At 49.6% G+C, this 8,795-nt stretch overlaps 2 long non-coding RNA genes across 2 annotated transcripts; both read right to left on the bottom strand.

Moving 5' to 3' along the window:
* Window positions 1-634: 634 nt before the first annotated feature.
* Window positions 635-1,087, bottom strand: LOC117052107. Its single transcript, XR_004427216.1, has 3 exons — window positions 1,026-1,087; window positions 835-911; window positions 635-668 (listed from the first exon to the last, which is right to left on the bottom strand). It is a non-coding gene; the product is annotated as an uncharacterized LOC117052107 (long non-coding RNA).
* A 138-nt stretch (window positions 1,088-1,225) lies between these two features.
* LOC117051124 lies at window positions 1,226-2,242 on the bottom strand. Its single transcript, XR_004427153.1, has 4 exons — window positions 2,182-2,242; window positions 1,636-1,679; window positions 1,426-1,499; window positions 1,226-1,311 (listed from the first exon to the last, which is right to left on the bottom strand). It is a non-coding gene; the product is annotated as an uncharacterized LOC117051124 (long non-coding RNA).
* Between the last annotated feature and the right edge of the window lie 6,553 nt (window positions 2,243-8,795).

The raw sequence follows: 8,795 nt of genomic DNA on the forward strand, positions 1-8,795 counted from the left end.
GATCCTGTATACCTGAAGAAGCGTCTCCACCCCCTTCGTTCTGCCTGGCCCCCGCCCTGTGAAACGCCCTCCCAGCAGATATCAAAGAGATAAACAACATCTGAAGGCAGCCCTGTTTAGGGAAGTTTTTAATGACTTATGTTTTAATGTACTTTTAATCTCTCTTAGAAGCCGCCCAGAGTGGCGGGGGAGGCCCAGCCAGATGGGCGGGGTACAAATAATAAATTGTTGTTGTTGTTGTTGTTGATGTTGATGTTATTATTGTTAAAATGTTTTGCATTACTTTCTACCTCAACAGCACCACCTTCTTAGTCTACAAATGAAATTGAATAAACACAAAATGCAACATAAAGCAGATTTAATTATATACTTTATTATAATAATTTGATAAATGAAGAACGTACTGATGATCCACGTCAATTCCTGAAAATGAAAGAAAAACAGAGCTGTTAGTCAAGATCCTCTGGAAAGGGGATCCCTATCTCAATTTCAAAACAGTCACCCACAACCTTCCCCTCTTTTGTCCATCCCAATTAAGAACGCAGAATGAACACGGACTCTCAACTGAGAGGGTGTTCTCCCCGCTGCATGCAACTTTCCCCTTCTTCTTACCTCTACTCTCTGGGTGGGGGTCTTTGCAGCAGCCGCAGCGGTGCAGCGAGATGTTCCTGCAAGAAAGAAGGAATCTTTGTCACAGACCAAACGCCAGGGACAGAGCTTCAGAAAAGCTCTTGCAGGAAGTCCGAGGTGGGCAAAGGGCTCTGGGAGAAGAGGAGGCTGGACCAGACGAGCCCTTGGCCTGATCCTGCAGGCCCTCCTTGTGTGTTTCCTTACCTCTGTGGCGAGAGGCCTTCGTCTGGGCCCCATTCCCTCCCGGGATGCGGCGGCTCCCAGCCTGATCCTTTGCCTTGCTGCAAAACAAACAAACGGAGACATCAGCAGGCGCCTGGCTCCCAGCCACGCTATAATAGCCCCAGTCTGGGCCAGGAGGGTGGGGGACCTGGCAAGGGGGCATTTCCTCCTACCTGATGTTATTAGTTGGCACAGCTTCTCCTCCACCTCCATACGGGCATCTCGCCTGTGTCCCGGCCGGCTTGGCGCAGAAGCAGCAGCCAAGGTCTCCGATACTACTCTCGATGTACCTCTAATCAGGGGAAGCCTTGGCTGCTGCTTCTGCACCAAGTAGGGCCGGGAAGGGGCCATGCCCGTATGGAGATGGGGGAGTGGGTCAGGGGCTGGGAACCGCCGGGATGGTCTTTCGTTCTTCACCCCGGGAGCCGGAGATGGAGCCTCATCCCTGGAGGCGTGGCCCTGTGGAGGAAGCAAGACATCTTAGGAGAAGGGGCTGGGACGGACCCAAAATGACCGCCCCATTTTTGATTCCACAAGAACCCCTCCCTCCCTTCCTTCCTTCAGTCCCAGTACCTGATGTTCGCCACGTCGCTCCAGGGATTTGGCCAGAACGAAGTACCGGTGAACGGTGGGGAAAGGCTCCCTCTCTGGAAAGAAAAACGGAGGAATCAGCAAGCGCCTGGCTCCCAGCCATGCTAGCACCAGTCTGGCGCACGAGGGAGGGGGGACATGGGAAGGAAGCATTCCTAAAATATAGGACACTCAATTGGCATTGCCACTTACTTGAAGTGGGAGCCTTTCCCCCTTCGTTCTGGCCGGCCTCTCGCCTAAGGAAGAAACAGGCTCTGTTAGTCTGGTTGGCTGGAGGAGCAGATTTTGCGCCCCGCCCCTCGCCTGCGCCCCTGGCGGGGGCCCACCTCACCACTCCTTAGCTACGGTCCTGCCTGTAAAGGGACCCCTGACCATTAGATCCAGTCGCAGACAACTCTGGGGTTGCGGCGCTCATCTCGCTTTACTGGCCGAGGGAGCCGGCATACAGCTTCCGGGTTATGTGGCCAGCATGACTAAGCCACTTCTGGCGAAACCAGAGCAGCGCACGGAAATACCGTTAACCTTCCTGCCGGAGCGGACCGAGCAACGGGAGCTCACCCCGTCATGGGGATTTGAACCGCCGACCTTCTGATCAGCAAGCCCTAGGCTCTGTGGCTTAACCCACAGTGCCACCTGCATCCCTCCATAAAAGGATAGGGATATCTAAATCAGGCCTCCCTCCTCCAGCTAGCAAGATCCCTGGAAACACTTCCCCTGCCACGGAAGATCACAGCTTACCTCCGCTTGTTGGCTGCACCGCTGGGCTGCTGCTGGGGGATCTTGTTTTGGTTCAAACTACGGCCCTGCGAAGAAGGACATTTTACTCTTTAGGGGACAGGGGTCCCGTGGGGCGTCCTCAATTGTTTCCTTCTGGGGCTTCAATATTATCTCTCCCCCTCCTGTCTGCCTTCCAAGCTTCCTCCCTCTGCTGACATAGGGCCCCCGGGGGGAGAAGCCCCCAAACGTCTGCAGGGACAGCCTGAGCGCTGGCGAGGGTGCCTGGCCAGTTGACCCAGGGAAGGAGGGGGACAGAACAAGCACCCCTGCCAGGTTGCCCATGCCCACAACACCACTGGCTGCCAATGGTTGCTGCTCCTGCCTGGCCTGACCCCTGGCTTGGAAGGAGGGGGGCGAGGGGATGGCGCGAGACGGGCCTGCAACCCCCCCCCCCACCAACACTCAGGTCAGCACCATGACCTCCCTGCACATGTGGGGGACGGATTCCCCATGGAATTCACCTACCACCACTGTCAGGGGCGCTTCCTGGGGCCTTCGGAAAAATCTCTTGTGCTCTAGGAGACAGAAAGGAAAAAAAAAAACAGAGGAAGAGGTTAGAAGTGGGAAAACAGAGGAAGAGGTTAGAAGTGGGAGGATTCGGGATCCACCCTGGACCTCAACCTTTCTCTTTTCCCTCCCTGTGTCATACTAAAGATTGTAAGCTCCTCGGGGCAGGAACCTTTTGATCAAGGATCACGTGCAGCGATGGTGCAAAGAAATAGCACAAAAGAAATCTCACTAGGCTCCTGCCCCGTGCAAGCTGAAGCCCGCTAGAACAGGGGTCCCCAAACTAAGGCCCAATAGCCTTCTCAATGCGGCCCACGGACGGCCCGGGAATCAGCGTGTTTTTGCATGAGTAGAATGTGTCCTTTTATTTAAAATGCATCTCTGGGTTACTTGTGGGCCATAGGAATTCGTTCATATTTCCCCCCAAAATATACTCCAGTCCCCCACAAGGTCTGAGGGCCAGTGGAGCGGCCCCCTGCTGAAAATGTTTACTGAGCCCTGCGCTAGAAGCCTTTCCCTTGAAACCAAAGGCTGTGTACACACCACCCTTTGGGGGCTCCTGCATCATGAAAAGGGGCTAAGTCTGCAGAGCTGCATTGCTGAGAGGCAGGGACCTAGCAAGCTATCTACAGCTTTCAACAAGTCAAGCCAGGGAGCCAAGCCACATGCATCATCATCATCATCATCATAATTAATAAAAATAAAAATAATAAAAATAATAATGATGATGATGATGCCACTCATCTCCTCTAGGCCTCTTACCTGCAGGATCCATTTTTGATTCTCTCTCTCTCTCTTGTATCTCTCTCTCTCTCTCTCTCTCTCTCTCTCCCCCTCGTCTCTTTCTCTCCTTTCTCTCTGTCATCTGACAGGCACCCCCCTTGCATGGCATTATAAGGCTTGCCTGAAAAGCAGCACTTTGTGACATCAGCTGGCAAACAGGGGCCAGGCTGCTGGGTTGTCAGGCAGCTGAATCAAGAAAAATAAAATCAGGGGGGGGGGTCAAAGTGTGCTGGGATGAGGCCACCATGGGTCAGGCCAGAGGGTCTCACAGATCCCAGAACCCCCAACAAACTACAATTCCCAGGATCCTATAGGGGGAAGACACCTACTTTTTAGAACAGGGAGGAGAACCTGCAACTCTCTTGCCCCAATTTCCTAGGAACCAGGAACGGGAAGCTCAAGTGCTGCTAACAGGGTGGCTTCACAGAGCAGGGTGGACAAAACATTGCTCCAAAAGTTGGGTCCCTCCCCTGGATGTACATTTCCAAAATATCAGATGAAAAACAAAATAAAACCTACATGAAGCAAGAGTGTTTTGTGTTGTGTAGGCTCCTGTTTGCTATGAGCAAATGGCTTGAGATACCTATTAGGTCTGTCAATTACCATACAGCAACACAAAAAACAGCGGCAATTTATTGTTGACAAAGGACAGCTGGACATATAAAGGGCCCCGTTGCCTTCAGTTGCTTAGGGCTTCATCAAACTTAAATCCGACTCTGGATCAGACGTTCGGCTTCCAAAGAACGTTTGCAAACCAGAACACTCACTTCCGGGTTTGCGGAGTTTGGGAGCCAAAACGTTCTAGTTGCAAGGCGTTCAAGATCCAAGGTACGACTGTATGTTCTTTTAAAGATTTTTTTTTTAATGATTTCAGCATTAGGTTTTTCTGCGCTGAATGAAATTGTCTTAAATAGATGCTGTGAGTTATCTTGAGCAGCTGTGGAAAGATTTTCAGTATTTCCAATAAGCAAATGGCAGTGAGTTAAGCCATCAGCAGGATCAGTCCTCAGACCAAAAGACTCTGCAATACTCCCAAATGTTTGTCAGGATAATAGTACTTGCTAGAGCTGAGCCTTCAAATCTGCTTGCATGCTGCAGTGCTAAACACATTGGCAATGAAATGTATTTTAAATAAATTCTATACAGGAAAACCCCCAATAATGAGCCCACCCATTCACACCACCTGGAACCAAGGACCTGGGTTTTCAGTTCAGAGGATATGACTTCATGTCTGGTTTTCACTTCTGCTCCTTTCCTTATTTTCCTTGTTGAAAACAGCATCTTCAGGTGTTCCAGTTCCTGATGGTGGTTCTACCCTCATGGGTGTACCCAGGGGGGGCAGGGGGGCAACTGCCCCCCAGAAGCCCAAAATAAATAAAATATAATGGTTATCGGCAGCCTAAAAGGAAAAAAAGCTCTCCTAAAAAGCTCAACTACTGGCCTTTCTGCCCCTCCGAAAATCTCAATAACAATTGAGCTCTGCCGACTGACAGCTGGCCACTCCGTGTTTGTGTGTGTGTGTGTGTGTGTGTGTGTGTGTGTGTGTGTGTGTGTTGCGCCGGCTGTTCGTTGCAAGGGAGCTTGGGAAACTGAGTTCCCTTGCATGGTGAGTAGTTCCTTTGCGAGGGCTGAGGTTCTAAAGGATCAAAAGAAAGCGCTGCAGTTGGAAGTTCAGAAGGAACTAATTCTGGGTAGGGTGCCCTGCTCCCACCCACCCACCCCCTCTCTCACACACACGAACAACATCACACCTGAGAAGGGAGGTTATATGCTCAGAAATCTAGTATCTAATTCGAATTCTGGAGCTGTCTTTGGTGGTGGACAATATTTGCTTGGTAAAGTGAGCTCCACGCCCCAGTTAACTTCTTCAGTATTTCAGGAGGACAGGATGCAGATCCATACACAACTCACATTTAAGACACATGACTTCCTCCATAGTATCCTGGGAACAGTAGTTTGCCAAGGGTGCTGGGAATTGTAGCTCTGGGTGAAGCTGTAGTTCTCAGGATTCTTTGGGGGAAGTCATGTGCTTTAAATGCATGGTGCAGATCTGCCAAATAGTTCAGCTTCAAAAATCATTTAAAAAATCTTTTTTTAAAGTGGGGCATAAACGTTTGTGCCTGCTCTTGTCCTTTGCTTTTGTATCTAGATTGGTATTATTCCCTGCATGTTTATGCATGGTGTTTGGAATAGACTGGTAACAGATGCAAGATCTTGACGATTGCACCATTTATTAACAATATTTTATGCTCCTTAATATGCACGATCCATAAGCCGTTTATGTAATACTTTGAGCTGAACCCCCCAAAATGGGGGTAGATCACTGCCAGATTTTAATTTTGAAAGTAGATCACAGTCTCTTGGGAGTTGGCCACCCCTGGTATAAGACACGTAACTAGAATAAAAATAAAAATAAAAATTTCAAGCAAATAATTGTAATAACTACCGTAATAAAGCACTGCTATAATTATAATTTTCCTAAAATTTTGGTTTCATTCGCTTTTCCGTGCTGAAATGTCACAACCTGAACGACCATGTCTCTCCCCCCCCCCTAGTTTTGATCCTGGGTACGCCCCTGCCTACCCTGTCTTTTATCCCCCCCCTCCCTTAGCACATATATTCTCAGCGGAGGAACCAGCTTCATGAGTCATGGTTATAAGCCGATTTATAACAAAACTGACAAAGAATTTGTTTTTAAAACAAAGATCTCTGCTTGGAATCTTTGTGGTCTCAGTTTATTGTAATCACTCTCATGCCTGGAAGTCATAACCTGAGTGGCTTCAGGGAGAATCTCTGAAGGGGAATCCTGGTTGAAAGAATTTCCCCCTTTTATCTGGTGGCAGGGAGTTTTTTAAAGGGGAAGAGGGGGCTGAGCAGAGGAGGACACTCAGCTGGGAACACCCTCCCTTCAGAAGGCACAGGACCCAGGGCAGGGGGCTGGGAGGCAGCCATCACAGGGACAAACAAGATTTACGGTAGCTTGCTCTGCCTGTCATTGGCCCTGGCTTTCCCTATGGCTGGTCTCCTTTTCTCCAGCCCTGCCAGTTCCAACGGGCACCAGTCACCACTGATAATACTGATAGCCTACCTTACAGGGCTGTTGTAAGGATCAGTGAGAAAGGGTCTGAAACTCTTCCAACACTTTGAAAGCCAAGTGGGAGCTGCAACAAGATGTTGCAGTGTGGACTGTGGAGTGCTCCTGCTCACAGTCTTCCAGTAAGTCCTGCCCTTTCCATTTCGTCTCTATTTCTGGCCTCCATTTTCCTCGTCCCCATCTTAGGGTTTCCCTCCTACGCGAGAGTTTTTTTTTTTAGGGGAGGGTAGCTCCCTTGAGCATGCTAGTGCCTCTGTATTGATTCTTGCTTGTTAGCACTCACCAACTGAGTTAGCTGTTACTGTATGTGGTGTCAAATGCAGCCCATTACTTCCAGCTATAATGATGGTGTATGGGCAATCTATCCGGAAGATATTTGTATTTTGAGGAGTTTGGGATCTGACTGGGTTGTTCCTTCCCCCTCCCTATCTCTTGTTAAGCTCTTTGATGGCTGAGACTGAGCAGCCTTTAATGTCCTAATCTGTTGGAAGGAAGCCATAGTGAGGATTACCTTCTTTGTACATTGTTTGGAGAAAGTGAGGCATTGGGAAGGGGTGGCTAATGAATAATCTGCACAGGTTAGCTATCTATAAATCAGATGGCTGTGGGCAAAGTTTAGAGAGAAGCTTGGGCACGGACTGACAGCCGCAGAGCTGTGTAAACTGAGTCTACCTGGGGGAGTCACTTCCCCCCTTCTTGAGGGCTTCCAAGGGGCAGATTGAGGGCCTTGCTTGGTATGTATATATTGCTTGCTGTTTAGAATAAAGTATTTGATCTTCTCACTCACTTGTGTTTTGTATTACTTCTGAATCTCGTTTTAAAAGAACCACCTTGCATTTGGCTTTTATTGCTTTACCCTACGGGACTGTTATGCTATGGGATAATAGCTTCCCGGTTTTAAGCCGCATTCACACCATACATTCAAGGGGCTATGATTCCATTTCGCCAAAGGATTCTGGGAGCTGCAGTTTGTTAAAGGCGCTGAGAGTTGTTAGGAGACCACCTAGTGCCATTTTAGAGCTCCAATTCTCAGAGTAGTTTAACACATGAGGAGGCTCCTCATAAGCTGCTGGTTTTCCTGGGGAAAGCAGTGGGAGAAAAAACCCAGTCTCTTGGACCCCTGACTAGAAACCACAGGACAAATGGATGTGTGAGTGGGCCCACACCCTTTGGCAGGGGAGCAGTACTGCTCGGCAGACTGACAGTTGGTTGCAAAACTGTACTCAATGAACACTGCTCATGAACGGCTCCTCAGCAAACTGCAGGAAAGCTCAAGAGAGCGGCTTCTAGGGCCATGTCCCAGGCTTCAGCTGGACTCACACTGGACAGCCATCTGTTGGAGTTGCTCTGGATCTCTTGCACTGTTCAGGGAGTGGGGCGGTTTTTAAAGTTAAATTGTTGTAACCCATCCTGCTGGAAAAGGGCAAGTGATAAATTTACTAATACTACATGGCCAGCAAGCAGTGGTGGCCGGTGCCTATTGGGGCTGTTAGGGCAGAAGGCGGGAGGGGGGTGCCAGAGGCACTGACAGGCAGAGCCAACTCCTCCTGCTTTTGTCGCCCACCCCTTTCCTTCCTGCTGAGTTCTACAAGGTGCTACACTGAGACAGAGGAAGAAGAGGAAGCTCACAACCAGTGCTCCCCCCCCCCCGCCTAGTTGTAGGTAAAAAGGCAAGCAGGTCAGGTCTGGCTGAGGGCATACTGAGGTTGATGGGGCTATCTACCCACATGGACCAGCTTCTATTGCCTACAAAGCTCCCTCTAACTCTGCTTGGAAGGTGCTGCACACACATTTGCTGAGGCTACACAGAAATACTGATCTCTAGAGAACGGCCTCTGTGACACGTGGACCTCACCATGTGCTATTCCAACCTCCATGCTCCTCCAGGCATTGCTACGCTGAAGAGAATGGTTGCCAAGAAGGGGCAAGGCAGCAAAAGCAGGGCAAACAGACAGACTAGTAAGTCCATTCGGGCTCCCAATAAAAAGCATCACTTTTGACACGGCTCCAGTGTACTCCTCAGAGAGCCCCAAACTGCACACACAGGAAGTCTAAAGTGTGAAGGGGATGTAGTGGCAGCAGCAAATAATCACAGACTCACACCTCCACCCAGGCACTACCTGGAGGACCTTTGTAAAGAGCTACAGGTGCTAACAGAGCATTCTCCCCAGCAGACTCCAAAAAGTGTGAA

The sequence above is a fragment of the Lacerta agilis genome, chromosome 8 (genome assembly GCF_009819535.1).
Source record: "Lacerta agilis isolate rLacAgi1 chromosome 8, rLacAgi1.pri, whole genome shotgun sequence".
NCBI lineage: Eukaryota > Metazoa > Chordata > Lepidosauria > Squamata > Lacertidae > Lacerta > Lacerta agilis.